We start from the raw sequence: 19,286 nt of genomic DNA, 5'->3' as shown, positions 1-19,286 counted from the left end.
AATAGGCCCACGTACATTGAGGAAGAAGTACAGGAGTGCTGTCATCCCCACATCCAATATCCAAGAAGTGCAAGACAACCAGTTACTTCGGAAACAAATCACAACTACAGAAGTGACCTACGGTGACTCCTCACTTGAAAGCAGCAATATTCTCAAACAAATATACTGAGTTAGATACTGCTGAGCTGTGGTGGCCTCTCAGGAAAAAGCACAACAACCAAGTTTGTGGCACCATGATTGAATGTGTTACATATCAGGAGAGAAAAATGCCTGGGAGAGTTTTAATGATGGGGCTTCATTATAAGGGGAACTGGTGGTTTTCTTCCCACAAACGAGACTCTTGAATGGTATGTTGCATCCTTTGTGATAGAGTCAGGGATGTCTTAGAGAGACTGCAGAGCATTCTGAAGAGGGAAGGTGAGCATCCAGCAGTCGCACTATATTTTGATACCAACGAAATGTATTAGAAAGGATGCAATCCTGCAACAGGAATTGAAATAGATCGTAGATTAAAGAGGGAGATTACTAAAGTTGTAATCTGTGCATGACTTCCTGTGCCACATGCTACTGAATATAGGAATAGGAAGATCCGATGAATGTGTAGCATAAGATATAGGAGAGAGGGCTTTAGATTTTTGCATAATTAGGACAGTTTATGGAGGAGGTGAGACCTGTATAAGCTGGACATGTTGCACCTGAACTTGAACAGATACAATATTCTTGCTGGGAGGTATACTCATGCTATTGGGAAGGGTTTAAATTAATTTGACATTGGGACGGGATGCAGAGAAGATGTGAAGCCAGGAATGAGATCCAATCCGACCTCGGAAAAGGAATGAGGACAATTCAGTCGGTAGAGAGGACAGCTGAAAGCTAAACTGTATCTATTTTAATGCAAGGAGTTTGACTGGTAAGGCAGATGAACTGAGAGCATTGATCAGCATGTGGAAATATGATATTGTTGCAATTAGAGATGTGGTTGAAGGAAGAACAGGACTGGTAGCCAAACATTCCCGAGAACTGAAGTTTCAGCCATCATGGGGGAGGGGGATGCTGTACAAGAGGTAGGACTATTGTATTATTGCTAAAGAAAACTATTACTGTGGTAATGAGGAAGGATATCTGAGAAGGCTCTTCAAATGAGACCATCTGGGTTAAGCTTAGAGAAAATGGACAATTACTTTGTTGGGATTATTCTACAGGTCTCCCAACAGTCAGAGGGAGATAGAGGAACAGACATATAGGTAAATGACAAAGATGTAAGAGGAGTGGGGCTATAGCTATAAGTGATTTCAATTTTGATGACATTAACTGGAACCACCAATGAGACAGGGTGGCATTTTTAAAGTGCATCCTTGTGAATTTTGTGCCAGTACATAGACGATCCAAGTAGAGATGGGCCAGTGCCAAGATCTCATTGAGTTATATAATCGTAGAGATGTACAGCGTGGAAACTGACCCTTCAGTCCAACTCGTCCGTGTTGACCAAATACCGCAACCTAATCTAGTCCCATTTGCCAGCACTTGGCCCATATCCCTCTAAACCCTACCTATTCATATACCCATCCAGATGCCTTTTAAATGCTGCAATCATACCAGCCTCCAGTACTTCCTCTGGCAGCTCATTCCATACACGCACCATCCTCTGCATGAAAAGGTTGCTCCTTAGGTCCTGTTTATATCCTTCTCCTCTCACACTAAACCTATGCCCTCTATTTCTGGTCTCTCCAACCCATGGAAAAAATACCTTGTCTATTTATCCTATCCATGCCCCTCATGATTTTATAAACTTCTATGAGATGATCCCTCAGCCTTTGACGCTCCAGGAAAAACAGCCCCAGTCTGTTCAACCTCTCCCTATAGCTCAAATCCTCCAACCCTGGCAACATCCTTGTAAATCTTTTCTGAACCCTTTCAAGTTTCACAACATCTTTCCAATAATAGTTGGCTATGGACCAAGTACAGGTAAATGGGATCGGTGAAGTTTGGTGTTTGTTGGTGGATGGGCCAATGGGGCTGCTTACATGCCTTATTACTGTGATTCTCTGTTTCAGAGACATTGTCCAGTAACCTTCTACAGTGTGACCAGTGACAGAGTGACATCACAAACTGTAAAGTGACTCAAGAAAGATGAGTGATGAACCTAGACCATTTAAAGAGGAACAAAAAATATACAACCTCCACACAAATTTGGAAAATGAATTTCTGCTCATAACGGTGTAAAAGATGTGTTGCCTTACATGTTACAAAAGAATATTAATAGAATTCAAGGATACATTTCACTTGAACAGCATATTTTAGACAAAGAACGTTGATGAGCTAAAGATTTTTTAAAAATATTTTTATTGAAAAGAAGATTTATTTTTTATAAAATTATAACAACAATAAATCAACAACCACACTATTAAAAAAACAAAAATAAACAACACAAACAGAATGAAACTATACTCATGTACAAGATAAACAAATTAGTCAAATAAATAAATAACACGACTCAGCGCCACGAAAACAATAGCTCCCAACCTTCGAGAGTGCTAAATATTTCATCCGCATTTATTCAAAATTCTTCCTCTCGGGACACCAAGTTCACCAAACCATTGGTTATACAAAGATCCTAATTAAAATGGCAGACAAATCAGCTTCTAGGTAACCCAAAAAGTGCTGCCATGTCTTGAAAATGTTTTCAGTTTTTTGATGCACCACTTTTGTGAGAAAGTCCAGGGAAGTATGTTCTATGATTAGCTTGCACTAACCTGACAGACCCAGGGGGTTTTCAGACAGCCAGCTCATCAAAATATTTTTCCTTGCACAAAAGTAAGAATATTAAAACATTTTCTTTCATGTGTCTAAAGAAGATAAGTTGGCCAGGCCCAGGAGAAGAGAGGCTGAGTCCATCTTAACTTCGGTCCCCAAGACTCTCTCTATTACTCCTGCCAAAACACTCCAGTACGTATGAAGCCTGTGGCTGGACCACAGACAATGAATGAGAGTACCAGTACTTATTTCACACTTGGGACACATTAAAGATACTCCCACCTTAAATTTCGAGAGATTATCTGGGGCCAGCTGGACCCTATTAAGAATCTTCATTTGCATGATATAGGTCCTATTACAAATTGAAAGCTTTTTCGCATTCTCTCAAATATCCTCCCAGGTCTCAGAAGAAATCTCAACTCCTAATTCTCTCTCCCAAACCTAACATAGTCACTCAATATCATCTGAGGGATCATTCCCCAACAGATGGTAAAGAGTACTCACTGAGAGAGTGCTCTTGGCATAAAGCACCCTCCTATTTACATCAGATCTGTAGAAGTCAGTCAAAAGTGTTGTTTCATTTTGGATAAAATCTCTAATATGGAAGAAACTTAAAAGGTCTCTGCTAGATAGTTCATACTTATGGATTATTTGGTCAAAGGATATCATTATCTCCCCCTCAAATAAATCACTGAAACAGGAAACACCCCTCGCTGCCCAGAGTTTATACCCAGGGTCCGTCGCCCCTGGCTGGAAACCCAGCATACCAACTATGGGGTAAAAAAAGATGTTTCAGACATATTAAGCTCACTTTGCTGCATTACCCTCCATGCTTTGGCATTATTAATAATTATTGAATTCTCTGTCCTCATTTTGTCTAGAAATAACGAGGCCTCAATATCTAACCATATTGACACTGGGTCCCCATAGGCCCAGTCACTTACAAAAGATAAAAGGGAGCGTAATTGATATCTTTTAATATCTGGGAGGTCCACTCCCCCCAGCTCTTTGGGCAATTGTAATTTTACAAGCTTAATAAGAGGTCGCCTATGGTGTCAGATAAAAGAGCTAAACCAACCATTAAGTATCCGAAGTGCTTGCCTGAGAAAAAGCAAAGGGAGTATCTGCATAGGCTATAGCAAACGAGGAAGGACATTAATTCTAATAAAAGCTACTCGACCTTACCAAGATATCATATCGGAAGGGCCTCCCAGCATTGAATATCTTGTTTAATCTTGTCAAACAAGTGGACAAAACTGCTCCAGGGTATAGAAAAGATATGGCCAATCCACCTGATCAAATGCCTTCTCTGCATCTAAAGAAATTACTAATCCTTGAACGGATCACTGCTGACACGCTTGAATCATATTGAGTAACCTCCGAACATTGCTGGAGCATCTGCAGCCCTTTACAAAACCCCTCTTTGACAATGGAAGGCAACACTGTTTCCAGTCTTAAAGCAAGAGTCTTGGACAGAATTTTGAAAACCAAATTTAAAAACAAGATAGGTCTAAAGAAGTACAGTCCTCTGGCGTCTTCCCTTTCTTAAGGATAAGAGAGAGATTAGCCTCTCTCAAGGATGGCAGGAGGCAATCATGACTGTGCAAGTAATTGTAATGTAAAAAGTGAGGTCTGCAGATGCTGGAGATCAGAGCTGAAAATGTGTTGCTGGTTAAAGTGCAGCAGGTCAGGCAGCATCCAAGGAACAGGAAATTCGACGTTTTGGTCAAAAGCCCTTCATCAGGAAATTCCTGATGAAGGGCTTTTGCCCGAAACATCGAATTTCCTGTTCCTTGGATGCTGCCTGACCTGCTGCGCTTTAACCAGCAACACATTTTCAGCTCAAGTAATTGTAATGCCCAACATTGGCCCTGACAATATTTTTATAAACGCTTTGTAAAATTCGCTAGGAAGACGATCAGGGCTGGGTGCCCTTCCACTATTAAGTTGCTTCACCGTCTCCTGAACCTCTTTCATTGTTAAAGGTGTATTAAGGTGAGATACCGGTTCAGAGGTCACACTTGGAAGATTTTGTTTCTTAAAAAACAACTCCAACTTAACCCATCTATTATCACAGTTTCCTGACTGGTATGGTTGTGAGTAAGATCTCCGAAATGCAGCATTGATCTTTTTAGAATCACAATTGAGAATCCCAGTCCCTTCCCTAATTGAGCCAATAGATTGGGAGCATAATTTTTTCTATACAGATATGCCAAATACTTGCCCACCCTAACACTATGCTCAAACAGCCTTTGCTTTGCAAAGGAAAGGTCCTTCCTTGCTATCTGTGTGAGCATGGAATTTGAGGCGGACCGAAAAGCTGTGACCCACTGCAACTTAACTATCAATGGCCTGTCACAATATGCTGACACGGCTGCCTTCTATCGTAGCCACTGCTCCTCTCCCTTCTATTGCTTCTGTCTGGCAGAATAAGAAATAATTATCCCTCTAGCATAAGTTTTAGCAGTCTCCCAGAGAATAGATTAGCCATATCTGATTTTAAGCACAGCCTTACAATAAGTCTGCAGTAGTGAGTAGAGTGGGTTCTTTCTTGATTATATGTTTTATTGAGCTATGTCTCTTGATTAAACTTAAAATATAAGCCATAAGTATTAACGTAACCCGGAGCAGTGTTTTGTAGAGGAATAAGACAGTGCTATTTTCTGTAGATTGAAAGAAGCAAAAATGACCTTTAGTAGAGTGATATGCTCTTCTTGTCGGATGTGGGCGTTTTGGGAGAGTTTATGGATTACTGAGGATTATATCTACAATAAATACCATTGGTTGCGAATCCTATCAGATCAAATGGACAGTTGGAGAGACAGAGGCATTAAGGAATTTACAAGAGCAAGGGGATGTGATGGATTGCATTTACAGTAAGGGGAAAACTCTCAGATGCAGTCACATAGATGGGTTAACTCCAGGAAAGGTAGGAAAGGAAAGCAGGTCATGCAGGAGTCCCTGTGGCTATCCCAATTTCAAAAAAATATGCTATTTTGGAAAATTTAGGGGGTGGTGGATTCTCAGGGGAATGTAGCATGAACAGCCAAGTTTCTGGTATTGAGACTGGCTATAACATAATAAGGAGTACATCACGTTCCAAGCGCTTGATTGTGTTAGGGGACTGTCCAATCCGAGATACAGACAGACGTTTCTGTGGCCAGCAGCAAAAAATCAGAATGGTGTGTTGTTTCCCTGGTGCCAGGATCAACGGTGTCTCAGAGAGGGAGCAGAATGCTTTCAAGGGGGAGGGGGGTTAGCAGGAGGTCATTGTACACATTGAAACCAATGACATAGGAAAGGAAAAGTTTGAGATTCTGAAGGGAGATTACAGAGAGTTAAGCAGGAATTTAAAAAGGGGGCCCTCAAGAGTAGTAATATCTGGATTACTCCCGGTGCTACTAGCTAATAAGAGCAGGAATAGAAGAATAGAGCAGATGAATGCATGGCTAAGGAGTTGGTATATGGGAGAAGGATTCACATTTTTTAATCATTGGAAGCTCTTTTGGGGTACAAGTAACCTGTACAAGAAGGATGGATTGCATTTAAATTGGAAGGGAACTAATATACTGGCAGGGAGATTTGCTGAAGCTGCTGGGGAGGATTTAAACTAGTAAGGGTGGGGCGTGAGACCCAGGGAGATAGTGAGGAAAGAGATGAATCTGAGACTAGTACAGCTGAGAACAGAAGCGAGTCAAACAGTCAGGGCAAGCAGGGACAAGGTAGGAATAATCAATTAAACTGCATTTATTCCAATGCAAGGGGCCTAACAGGGAAGGCAGATGAACTTAAAGCATGGTTAGAGACATGGGACTGGGATATCATAGCAATTACGGAAACATGGCTCAGGGATGGACAGGAATGGCAGCTTAATGTTCCAGGATACAAATGCTACAGGAAGGACAGGAAGGGAGGCAAGAGAAGGGGGGTGGGGGGTGGTGTTTTTGATAAGGAATAGCATTACAGCTGTACTGAGGGAGGGTGTTCCTGGAAATACACCCAGGGAAGTTATTTGGGTGGAACTGAGACATAAGAAAGGCATGATCACCTTATTGGGGTTGTATTATAGTCCCCCTAAAAGTCAGAGGGAAATTGAGAAACAAATTTGTAAGAAGATCTCAGTTATCTATAAGAATAATAGGGTGGTTATGGTCAGAGATTTTAACTTTCCAAACATAGACTGGGACTGCCAAAGTGTTAAGGGTTTAGATGGAGAAGAATTTGTTAAGTGTATCCAAGAAAATTTTCTGATTCAGTATGTGGATGTACCTATTAGAGAAGGTGCAAACTTAACCTACTCTTGGGAAATAATGCAGAGCAGGTGACTGAGGTGTCAGTGAAGGAGCACTTTGGGGCCAACGACCATAACTCTATTAGTTTTAAAATAGCAATGGGAAATCATGTCTCATGAACTTGATTGAGTTTTTTGAAAAACTCGCGAACAGGATTGATGGCAGAGCGGTGGATATGATCTATATGAACTTAGCAAGGTGTTCGACAAGGTTCCCTATGGGAAACTGGTTAGCAAGGTTAGATCTCATGGAATACAGGGAGAACTAGCCATTTGGATACAGAACGGGCTCGAAGGTAGAAGACAGGGCGGTCGTGGAGTGTTGGTTTTCAGACTGGAGGCCTGTGACCAGTGGAATGTCACAAGGATCGGTGCTGAGTCCACTACTTTTCAACATTTACATAAATGATCTGGATCTGAGCATAAGAGGTATAGTTAGTAAGTTTGCAGGTGACACCAAAATGGGAGGTGTAGTGGACAGAGAAGAAGGTTACCTCAGATTAAAACAGGATCTTGATCAGATGGGCCAATAGGCTGAGAATTGGCAGATGGAATTTAATTTAGCTAAATGTGAGGTGCTGCATTTTGTGAAAGCAAATCTTAGCAGGACTTATATACTTAATGTCAGATTCTCGGCAATATTGCTGAACAAAGAGACCTTGGAGTGCAGGTCCAAAGCTCCTTGAAAATGGAGTCACAGGTAGATAGGATAGTAAAGAAAGTGTTTGGTATATTTTCCTTTATTGGTCAGAGCATTGACTACATGAGTTGGGAGGTCATGTTGTGGCTGTACAGGACATTGGTTAGGCCACTGAGGTTTATAAAATCATGAGGGGCATGGACAGGATAATAGACAAAGTTTTTTTCCCTGGGGTGGGAGAGTCCATAACTAGACGGCATAGGTTTATGGTGAGAGGGGAAAGAGTCTCCTACAATAGGGCAATATCTACCCTCTCCTTTTTGAGATTTGACAGCACCTTTCTCTTCTTGACTGGCATGTGACTTCTCTTAAAGTTCCAGGTGCATCATTTAAGAACGCAGTCAGCCATGACCCTCTACAACAACCTTTGAAATCCAGAGTGGAAGAATTTAATTTACAAAATGCTGAGCATAAATAAAAACAAACTCATGGAGTCTAAATACTGTGCATACTATAATTACTATACCCAACAGACTAACAGAACTTTCAAAAACTATGTCCACAAAAAAACCGAAAAACTAAACCAAGTACAAAACACAAGCTACTTGATGGGGGACTCTACCTCTTGCCTGATGGGGCGCTTACACCCCCAAACAGCCCTTCCAGGTGAAATAGAAGTTCATCTGCCTCTCCACCAACCTAGTTTACTGTATCCAGTGCTTCTGATGTGGTCTTCTCTACATCAGGAAGGTCAAATGTAAACTAACAGAACATTTCTGACTGATTAGGGATAGTCAACATGGTTTTGTGCGTGGGAAATCATGTCTCACAAACTTGATTGAGTGTTTTGAAGAAGTAACAAAGAAGATTGATGAAGGAAGAGCAGTAGATGTGATCTATATGGACTTCAGTGAGGCATTTGACAAGGTTCCCCATGATTAGCAAGGTTAGATCTCATGGAATAGAGGGAGAACTAGCCATTTGGATACAGAACTGGCTCAAAGGTAGAAGACAGAGGGTGGTGGTGGAGAGTTGTTTTTCAGACTGGAGGCCCGTGACCAATGGAGTGCCACAAGGATTGGTGCTGGGTCCACTATTTTTTGTTATTTACATAAATGATTTGGATGCGAGCGTAAGAGGTACAGTTAGTAAGTTTGCAGATTACACCAAAATTGGAGGTGTAGTGGACAGCGAAGAGGGTTACCTCAGATTACAACACGATCTGGACCAGATGGGCCAATGGGCTGAGAAGTGGCAGATGGAGTTTAATTCAGATAAATGCGAGGTGCTGCATTTCGGGAAAACAAATCTTAGCAGGACTTACACACTTAATGGTAAGGTCCTAGGGAGTGTTGCTGAACAAAGAGACCTTGGAGTGCATGTTCAAAGGCCCTTGAAAGTGGAGTCACAGGTAGATAGGATAGTGAATAAGGCACTTGGTATGCTTTCCTTTATTGGTCAGAGTATTCAGTACAGGAGTTGGGAGGTTGTACAGCACATTGGTTAGGCCACTTTTGGAATATTGTGTGCAATTCTGGTCTCCTTCCTATCGGAAAGATGTTGTGGAACTTGAAACGGTTCAGAAAAGATTTACAAGAATGTTGCCAGGGTTGGAGGATTTGAGCTACAGGGAGAGGCTGAACAGGCTGGGACTGTTTTTCCTGGAGTGTCAGAGGCTGAGGGGTGACCTTATAGAGGTTTACAAAATTATGAGGGGCATGGATAGGGTAAATAGACAAAGTCTTTTCCCTGGGGTCAGGGAGTCCAGAACTAGAGGGCATGGGGTTAGGGTGAGAGGGGAAAGATGTAAAAGAGACCTTAGGGGCAACTTTGTCACACTTTGGGTGGAATGGGTATGGAATGAGCTGCCAGAGGAAGTGGTGGATGCTGGTACAATTGCAACATTTAAGAGGAATTTGGATGGGTATATGAATAGGAAGGGTTTGGAGGGATATGGGCCAGGTGCTGGCAGGTGGGACTAGATTGGGTTGGGATATCTGGTCGGCATGGACTGGTTGGACTGAAGGGCCTGTTTCCATGCTGTACATCTCTATGACTCTATGACTCTATTTCACCGAGCATCTTAGCCAGGCCCACAGGGGGCATCTGGACTTACCAATCACTGCCCATTTTAATTCCCCTTCCCACTTCCTTTCCGACATGACCATCTTTGGCCTCCTCCATTGCCACAATGAACCAAACCGCAAATTGGAGGAACAACACCTCTGCCTGGGCAGCCCACAGCCCAGAGGACTCAACACTGAGTTTTCCAATTTCAAATAACCTCCTTTCTCATCCCCAGACTGATCTCCCTGCCCCCACTCCCAACCCCTTCCACTACTCCCTGGATTCATCCCTCCCTTTGACTACCCAGGTTGTACCCTCTACCAGTCTCCACCTATCCTCACCTCACCATCTTCCCCCAAACTTCTTTATCTGCAGCACCCCCTTACACCTACCCCCAATCCTGAAGAAGGGTTACACCCGAAATCTTTGGGTCAACATCTCCGCATTCTGATGCTGCCTGGATTGCTGTGTTCTCCCATCCTTCTGCTTGTCTATCTTCTGGCACAAGGAGAAAGTGAGGACTGCAGATGCTGGAGATCAGAGCTGAAAATGTGTTGCTGGAAAAGCGCAGCAGGTCAGGGAGCATCCACAGAGCAGGAGAATTGACGTTTCGGGCATGAGCCGATTCGTGAAGAAGGGCTTATGCCCGAAATGTTGATTCTCCTGCTCCTTGGATGCTGCCTGACCTGCTGCGCTTTTCCAGCAACACATGTTCAGCTATCTTCTGGCACAACACAAGAAATCATTCACAGATGTGAAGCAATTATAAAATCATTGACATGGGCTAATGACTCTTTAGTCAAAGACTTTAAGAAGAAAACAAAAAATAATAACAGCAATCCAGACCATGTGGCAAGATGAGTGAAATCTTCCTACTTAAACATTTTTCAGCAACTGCAGCAACAATTTTCAACAGGATCTGAAGGACTGTGAATGCTTTTCACTGCAGTTCAATGAATCCATTGGCATGACTGATGCAGCCCAGCTGATTGTATTGACATACATGAATTATAAGGACATAACAACTAAACATCACCTTTTCTCCTCTTAAAAAGAGAATAAGGGGTGAGGATATGTACAAAAATTTGATGGGTTTCTGCTCAACAAAATCATTCCAATCGAAAATTTAGTTTCCATCACAACTAATAATGCAACAACCATGATTTGCGCAAATTCAGGCATTGTTGGGTTTTGCAGAGATTGTCCTGATTTCCCTTCCAATGTCAATGATCCACCAGCAAGCATTATTAAGGTTCTGGACTTTTCTCATGGAATGAAAGTTGATATTAAAATTTGCAACAAAACTTCAGCAATGCTTTTGGTAAGGTCCCAAACGGAAAACTGATAGTGAAGAAATCCAAAGAAACTTTGGTTAAATGGATCTAGGATTGGCTGAGTGGCAGGAAAAAGAGATTGGTGGCCAAGGGGAGTGTTTTGTGATTTGGAAATATGTGTCCAGTGGAGACAAAGGAGGCAAGTAAATACATGATGATTAATGGGACCTGAGAAGCACTGAGAATCAGTGCTATCCTTAAGGTAGTGGAACATGTATATAAAGTGATTAAGAAGGCAAAGGGGAAAGTTGCCTTAATTAGCTGAGGCATAGAGTTTAAGAGCAGGGAGGATAGGCCACAGCTAGAGCATAGTGTGCAGTTCTGGAATCCATGTTATAGGAAGAATCTGATTGCACTCGAGAGAGTGCAGCAGAGATTTGCCAGGCTGGAGCCTGGGCTGGAGAGTTTCAGTTACTGAGTGAGAATGGACAAGACCAGAATGTTTCCCTTTGGGTAGAGGAGACCGAGGGTCATACTTGAAATATATAAACTCATGAGGATGGTAGAGTAGACAGGAAGGAACTTTTCCTTTTGACAGAGGAATCAGTAACCAAGCAGCATAAATTTAACGTAGTTTAAGGAGTTTAGAGGTGAAGTGAGAATAAATGTTTTCACGCAGAGGGTGGTGTTAATCTGGAACTCACTGTGTGTAAGGGTGGTTGAGGTAAAATCCCTCATAACATTTAAACAATAATTTAGTTGTATACTTGGAATCAAGAGACTGATAAAATGGCCAATAAATGCAAGTGTCTCTTTATCAGGCGGGAGTTAGAACTGCACTTCGATCTGCGATCGTTCCCGTCGTTCCCAAATTGCTCAATGGATAAGAATTTCCACCCACCCTGATGAGAACCGTGCAATTGCACTATTGTAACCTAATGACTAAGGTATCCTTGCAATGTGTACCTGCTGTGGAACAACTTAAATCTATATTTCGAATATGTCACCTAAGTATTAGAGTATGCTTTAGCGATGCCAGGGCCCTTGCTCGTCCACAGTATATGGGCGCCTGGAAGAATTGACACTTTGGCTTCTGTTTTTGTTTGTGGAGCCCGAAAAGCTTTCTCTTTCGAATTGGTCCGATTGCAGAATATTCCGTTTAGAAGGAGAGACGATAGTTGGTCCCAGCAAGAATGTCCTCTCGATCTCCGCTTTAGTTTAAACTTAGTGTAGTCCGGGCGAGAAAGCAATGGAAAGAAAGGAGTAAAGCAACATGCAAAATCTATAGGTAAAGTTTTAAGGAGCTGTTGGTCTTGGGTAAGAACCAACAGTTTGTGTTTCTGTATGTTCACAGTCACTGGCTGATCGATTCTGTCATTTGTTTAAATCCATTTTAGAGGAAACTACAACAAGGTAACGTGACAAGGAAACATTGCCTGGTTACTAAACCGTCTGAAAACATCTGATAATTGTAAATCTCAAAAGCCTAGCGGGAAAAGTGCACGCTTAGACATTTAAAATTTCTACACAACATGAAAACATTGCAGGGCAGACAAAACAGCAGCCCGAATCGAATTGAATAATGACAAGATGGGGAAAGGCGATGAATGGGTGGGGGGTGTGTTCGCTGTTTGTTTACAAACCAAATATGATTTCCACTGTAAAGAGTGTGTCGGGTAGGTGTCTGCTGTGTTTATTACAGCAACTGCTGTGTGTTTTTAAGAGTTCTTAATGATAGTGTTTCGCCTCCACACGCCAGTCATCGTCTGACTCCAAAATAGTTCGAGGCGTTTCTCCGGCAACAAACGACTTTTCTGAATTCCGAATAAACTCAAGGTCAATGTACTTGCAGCATCGTTTAAAATTACCTGAACAAGAATGGAAGAGATTTGAATATTGTGTTCATCAGAGCATGGATTCCAATGTGAGATATTTCGTTCCTGACTAAAGCATGCATTTAGACTGAGCCCTGTGTGTCTAAGAGGCTGACACCGTCCAGTTGGGACTGTCCTGTGTCGGGGTCTGTCCTGTGTGAGGGGGGTCTGTCCTGTGTGGGGGTCTGTCCTGTGTGAGGGTCTGTCCTGTGTGAGGGTCTGTCCTGTGTGTGGGGTCTGTCCTGTGGGGCTTCTGTCCTGTGTGGGGGTCTGTCCTGTGGGGGGTCTGTCCTGTGTGGGGGGTCTGTCCTGTGTGGGGGATTGGCCTCTGTGGGGGTCTGTCCTGCTTGGGGACTGTCCTGTGTGGGTGTCTGTCTGTGTGAGGGGTCTGGCTTGTGTGGGGGCTGTTTTGTGTGGGGGGACTGTCCTGTGGGGAGTCTGGTCTGTGTGGGAAGTCTGGTCTGTGTGAGGGGTCTGGCCTGTGTGGGGGGGGCCTAGCCTGTGGGGGGACTAGCCTATGTGGGGACTGTTCTGTGTGGGGGGAACTGCCCTGTGGGGGGGTCTGCCCTGTGGGGAGTCTGCCCTGTGGGGGGCCTATCCTGTGTGGGAACCTCCTGTGTGGGGAACTGTCCTGGGTGCGGACAGTCCTGAGTGGGGGTACTGTCCTAGTGGGGGACTGTCCTGTGTGGGGTCTGCCCTGTGTGGTGGGGTCTGTCCTGTGTGGGGCGTCTGTCCTGTGTGGGGACTGGCCTGTGTGGGTGGTCTGTCCTGTGTGGGGACTGCCTGAGTGGGGGGACTATCCTGAGTCAGAACTCTCTTGTGTGGGGGTATGTCCTGTGAGGGGGTGGGCTGTCATGTGGGGGGACTGTCCTGTGTGAGGGTCTGTCCTGTGTGGTGACTGTCCTGTGTAGGGGACTGTCCTTTGTTGGGTATCTGGCCTGGGAGGGGGTCTGTCCTGTGTGGGGGTCTGTCCTGTGTGGGGTGTCAGGCCTGTATGGGGGACTTTCCTGTATGTGGGGACTGTCCTGAGTGGGGGGTCTATCCTGTGTGGGGACTGTAATGTGGGGGTCTGGCCTTGTGGGGGGTCTGGCCTGTGTTGGGGACAGGCCTGTGTGGAGGTCTCTCCTGTGTGAGGGGTCTGTCCTGTGTGAGGGGTCTGTCCTGTGTGAGGGTCTGTCCTGTGTGGTGACTGTCCTGTGTAGGGGACTGGCCTTTGTGGGGTATCTGGGCTGAGAGGGGGTCTGTCCTGTGTGGGGCACTGGCCTGTGTGAGGTGTCAGTCCAGTGTGATGGACTGTCTTGTGTGGGGGGACTGTCCTGTGTGGGGCTCTGGCCTGTGTGGGGTCTGTCCTATGTGTGGGACTGTCCTGTGTTGGAGTCTGTCCTGTTTGGTTTGACTGGCCTGTGTGGGGGACAGTCCTGTGTGGGGGACAGTCCTGTATGGGGACTGTCCAGTGTGGGGTGTCTGTCCTGTGGGGGGACTTTCCTGCGTGGGGACTGTCCTGTGGGAGTCTGGCCTTGTGGTGGGTCTGGCCTGTGTGGGGGACAGGCATGTGTGGGCGTCTCTCCTGTGTGAGGGGTCTGTCCTGTGTGAGGGTCTGTCCTGTGTGGGCTCTGTCCTGTGTAGGGGACTGACCTTTGTGAGGTATCTGGCCTGTGTGGGGTCTCTCCTGTGTGGGGCTCTGGCCGATGTGGGGTGTCAGTCCTGTGTGAGGGTCTATCCTGTGTGGGGCTCTGGCCGATGTGGGGTGTCAGTCCTGTGTGGGGGTCTGTCCTGGGTGGGGTTCTGGCCTGTGTGATGGTCTGTCCTGTGTGAGGGTCTGTCCTGTGTGATGGACTGTCCTGTGGGGGTCTGGCCTTGTGGTGGGGACAGGTCTGGGTGAGGGGTCTGTCCTGTATGAGGGTCTATCCTGTGTGGGGCTCTGGCCGATGTGAGGTGTCAGTCCAGTGTGGGGGTCTGTCCTGGGTGGGGACTGTCCTGTGTAGGGGACTGGCCTTTGTGGGGTATCTGGCCTGGGTGGGTGGTCTGTCCAGTGTAGAGCTCTGGCCTGTGTGGTGGGACTGTCCTGTGTGGTGGGACTGTCCCTGTGGGGTTCTGTCCTGTGTGGGGGGGCTGTCATGTGTGGGGGCGCTGTCATGTGTGGGGACTGTCCTGTGTGGGGGGCAGGCCTGTGTGGGGAGTCAGTCTTGTGTGGGGGGACTGGCCTGTGTGCGGTCTGTCCTGTGTGTCCGGTCTGTCCTGTGTGTGCGGTCTGTCCTGTGTGTGTGGTCTGTCCTGTGTGTGTGGTCTGTCCTGTGTGGGGTGTCAGTCCTGTGTGGGGTTCTGGCCTGTGAGGGGGGTTAGTCCAGTGTGATGGACTGTCCGGTGTGGGGGGACTGTCCTGTGTGGGGGGACTGTCCTGTGTGTGGGGTCTGTCCTGTGTGGGGACTGTCCTGTGTGGGGACTGTCCTGTGTGGGGACTGTCCTGTATGGGGGTCTGTCCTGTGTAGGGACTGTCCTGTGTGTTGGGGGACTGTCCTCTGGGGGGACTTTCCTGTGTGTGGGTATTGTCCTGTGTGTGGGGGGGACTGTCGTGTGTGGGGGGTCTGTCCTGTGTGGGGGGGACTGTCCTGTGTGGGGAGGGTTCTGTCCTATGTGGGGTCTGTCCTGTGTGGGGGGTCTGTCCTATGTGGAGACTGTCCTGTGTGAGGGGTCTGTCCTGTGTGGGGGTGGGGACTGTCATGTGTGGGGGGACTGTCCTGTGTGGGGACTGTCCTGTGTGGGGACTGTCCTGTGTCGGGGGGGGACTGTCCTGTGTGGGGGTCTGTCCTGTGTGGGGACTGTCCTGTGTCGGGGGGGACTGTCCTGTGTGGGGGTCTGTCCTGTGTGGGGGGGGGGACTGTCATGTGTGAGGGGGGGTCTGACCTGTGTGGGGGACTGGCCTGTGTCCGGGTCCGTCATGTGTGGAGGCTGTTCTGTGTGGGGGGGTTTATCCTGTGTGGGGGATTCTGTCCTGAGTGGGGGGTCTGGCCTGTGTGGGGGGTCTGGCCTGTGTGGGGGGACTGTCCTGTGTGGGGGGAACTGTCCTGTGTAGGGATTGTCCTGTGTGTTTGGGGACCGTCCTGTTTGTGGGTATTGTCCTGTTTGTGGGTATTGTCCTGTGTGGGGGTCTGTCCTGTGTGGGGGGTCAGTCCAGTGTGATGGACTGTCCTGTGTGGGGGGTCTGTCCTGTGTCGGGGGTCAGTCCTGTGTCAGGGTACGTCATGTGTGGAGGTTGTTCTGTGTATGGGGACTGTCGTGTGTGGGGGGGACTGTCCTGTGTGGGGGGGTCTGTCCTGTGTGGAGGCTGTTTTGTGTGTGGGGACTGCCCTGTGTGGGGACTGTCCTGTGTGGGTGGTCTGTCCTGTGTGGGTGGTCTGTCCTGTGTGGGGGGTCTGTCCTGTGTGTGGGGACTGTCCAGTGTGGGGTGTCTGTCCTGTGGGGGGACTTTCCTGCGTGGGGACTGTCCTGTGGGGGTCTGGCCTTGTGGTGGGTCTGGCCTGTGTGGGGGACAGGCATGTGTTGGGGTCTCTCCTGTGTGAGGGGTCTGTCCTGTGTGAGGGTCTGTCCTGTGTGGGCTCTGTCCTGTGTAGGGGACTGGCCTTTGTGAGGTATCTGGCCTGTGTGGGGTCTCTCCTGTGTGGGGCTCTGGCCGATGTGGGGTGTCAGTCCTGTGTGAGGGTCTATCCTGTGTGGGGCTCTGGCCGATGTGGGGTGTCAGTCCTGTGTGGGGGTCTGTCCTGGGTGGGGTTCTGGCCTGTGTGATGGTCTGTCCTGTGTGAGGGTCTGTCCTGTGTGATGGACTGTCCTGTGGGGGTCTGGCCTTGTGGTGGGGACAGGTCTGGGTGAGGGGTCTGTCCTGTATGAGGGTCTATCCTGTGTGGGGCTCTGGCCGATGTGAGGTGTCAGTCCAGTGTGGGGGTCTGTCCTGGGTGGGGACTGTTCTGTGTAGGGGACTGGCCTTTGTGGGGTATCTGGCCTGGGTGGGGGGGTCTGTCCAGTGTAGAGCTCTGGCCTGTGTGGTGGGTCTGTCCTGTGTGATGGACTGTCCTGTGGGGGTCTGGCCTTGTGGTGGGGATAGGCCTGGGTGAGGGGTCTGTCCTGTTTGAGGGGTCTGTCATGTGTGAGGTTCTGTCCTGTGTGGGGACTGTCCTGTGTAGGGGACTGGCCTTTGTGGGGTATCTGGCCTGTGTGTGCGGTCTGTCCAGTGTGGAGCTCTGGCCTGTGTGGTGGGACTGTCCTGTGTGGTGGGACTGTCCCTGTGGGGTTCTGTCCTGTGTGGGGGTGCTGTCATGTGTGGGGGGGCTGTCATGTGTGGGGACTGTCCTGTGTGGGGGGCAGGCCTGTGTGGGGAGTCAGTCTTGTGTGGGGGGACTGGCCTGTGTGCGGTCTGTCCTGTGTGTGTGGTCTGTCCTGTGTGTGTGGTCTGTCCTGTGTGGGGTGTCAGTCCTGTGTGGGGGTCTGTCCTGTGTGGGGTTCTGGCCTGTGAGGGGGGTTAGTCCAGTGTGATGGACTGTCCGGTGTGGGGGACTGTCCTGTGTGGGGGGACTGTCCTGTGTGGGGGGACTGTCCTGTGTGTGGGGTCTGTCCTGTGTGGGGACTGTCCTGTGTGGAGACTGTCCTGTGTGGGGACTGTCCTGTATGGGGGTCTGTCCTGTGTAGGGACTGTCCTGTGTGTTGGGGGACTGTCCTCTGGGGGGACTTTCCTGTGTGTGGGTATTGTCCTGTGTGTGGGGGGGACTGTCGTGTGTGGGGGGTCTGTCCTGTGTGGGGGGGACTGTCCTGTGTGGGGAGGGGTCTGTCCTGTGTGGGGTCTGTCCTGTGTGGGGGGTCTGTCCTATGTGGAGACTGTCCTGTGTGAGGGGTCTGTCCTGTGTCGGGGTGGGGACTGTCATGTGTGGGGGGACTGTCCTGTGTGGGGTCTGTCCTGTGTGGGGACTGTCCTGTGTGGGGACTGTCCTGTGTGGGGGGGACTGTCCTGTGTTGGGGTCTGTCCTGTGTGGGGACTGTCCTGTGTGGGGGGGGACTGTCCTGTGTGGGGGTCTGTCCTGTGTGGGGGGGGGACTGTCATGTGTGAGGGGGGTCTGACCTGTGTGGGGGACTGTCCTGTGTCAGGGTCTGTCCTGTGTGGGCTCTGTCCTGTGTAGGGCTCTGGCCGATGTGGGGTATCTGGCCTGTGTGGGGTCTCTCCTGTGTGGGGCTCTGGCCGATGTGGGGTGTCAGTCCTGTGTGAGGGTCTATCCTGTGTGGGGCTCTGGCCGATGTGGGGTGTCAGTCCTGTGTGGGGGTCTGTCCTGGGTGGGGTTCTGGCCTGTGTGATGGTCTGTCCTGTGTGAGGGTCTGTCCTGTGTGATGGACTGTCCTGTGGGGGTCTGGCCTTGTGGTGGGGACAGGTCTGGGTGAGGGGTCTGTCCTGTATGAGGGTCTATCCTGTGTGGGGCTCTGGCCGATGTGAGGTGTCAGTCCAGTGTGGGGGTCTGTCCTGGGTGGGGACTGTCCTGTGTAGGGGACTGGCCTTTGTGGGGTATCTGGCCTGGGTGGGGGGGTCTGTCCAGTGTAGAGCTCTGGCCTGTGTGGTGGGTCTGTCCTGTGTGATGGACTGTCCTGTGGGGGTCTGGCCTTGTGGTGGGGACAGGCCTGGGTGAGGGGTCTGTCCTGTTTGAGGGGTCTGTCATGTGTGAGGTTCTGTCCTGTGTGGGGACTGTCCTGTGTAGGGGACTGGCCTTTGTGGGGTATCTGGCCTGGGTGGGTGGTCTGTCCAGTGTGGAGCTCTGGCCTGTGTGGTGGGACTGTCCTGTGTGGTGGGACTGTCCCTGTGGGGTTCTGTCCTGTGTGGGGGGGCTGTCATGTGTGGGGGGGCTGTCATGTGTGGGGACTGTCCTGTGTGGGGGGCAGGCCTGTGTGGGGAGTCAGTCTTGTGTGGGGGGACTGGCCTGTGTGCGGTCTGTCCTGTGTGTGTGGTCTGTCCTGTGTGTGTGGTCTGTCCTGTGTGGGGTGTCAGTCCTGTGTGGGGGTCTGTCCTGTGTGGGGTTCTGGCCTGTGAGGGGGGTTAGTCCAGTGTGATGGACTGTCCGGTGTGGGGGACTGTCCTGTGTGGGGGGACTGTCCTGTGTGGGGGGACTGTCCTGTGTGTGGGGTCTGTCCTGTGTGTGGGGTCTGTCCTGTGTGGGGACTGTCCTGTGTGGAGACTGTCCTGTGTGGGGACTGTCCTGTATGGGGGTCTGTCCTGTGTAGGGACTGTCCTGTGTGTTGGGGGACTGTCCTCTGGGGGGACTTTCCTGTGTGTGGGTATTGTCCTGTGTGTGGGGGGGACTGTCGTGTGTGGGGGTCTGTCCTGTGTGGGGGGGACTGTCCTGTGTGGGGAGGGG

At 48.6% G+C, this 19,286-nt stretch overlaps 1 long non-coding RNA gene across 1 annotated transcript in view; it reads left to right on the top strand.

The window, feature by feature from the left end:
- Positions 1–12,771: 12,771 nt before the first annotated feature.
- LOC132816700 (uncharacterized) overlaps positions 12,772–19,286 on the top strand; it is a 105,873-nt gene continuing 99,358 nt past the window's right edge. The window contains exon 1 of the long non-coding RNA XR_009644817.1: positions 12,772–12,950. This is a non-coding gene — a long non-coding RNA (uncharacterized LOC132816700). The remainder of the gene's footprint in view (positions 12,951–19,286) is intronic.

The sequence above is a fragment of the Hemiscyllium ocellatum genome, chromosome 6 (genome assembly GCF_020745735.1).
Source record: "Hemiscyllium ocellatum isolate sHemOce1 chromosome 6, sHemOce1.pat.X.cur, whole genome shotgun sequence".
NCBI lineage: Eukaryota > Metazoa > Chordata > Chondrichthyes > Orectolobiformes > Hemiscylliidae > Hemiscyllium > Hemiscyllium ocellatum.
This window is presented reverse-complemented; position numbering and strand designations above follow the sequence as displayed.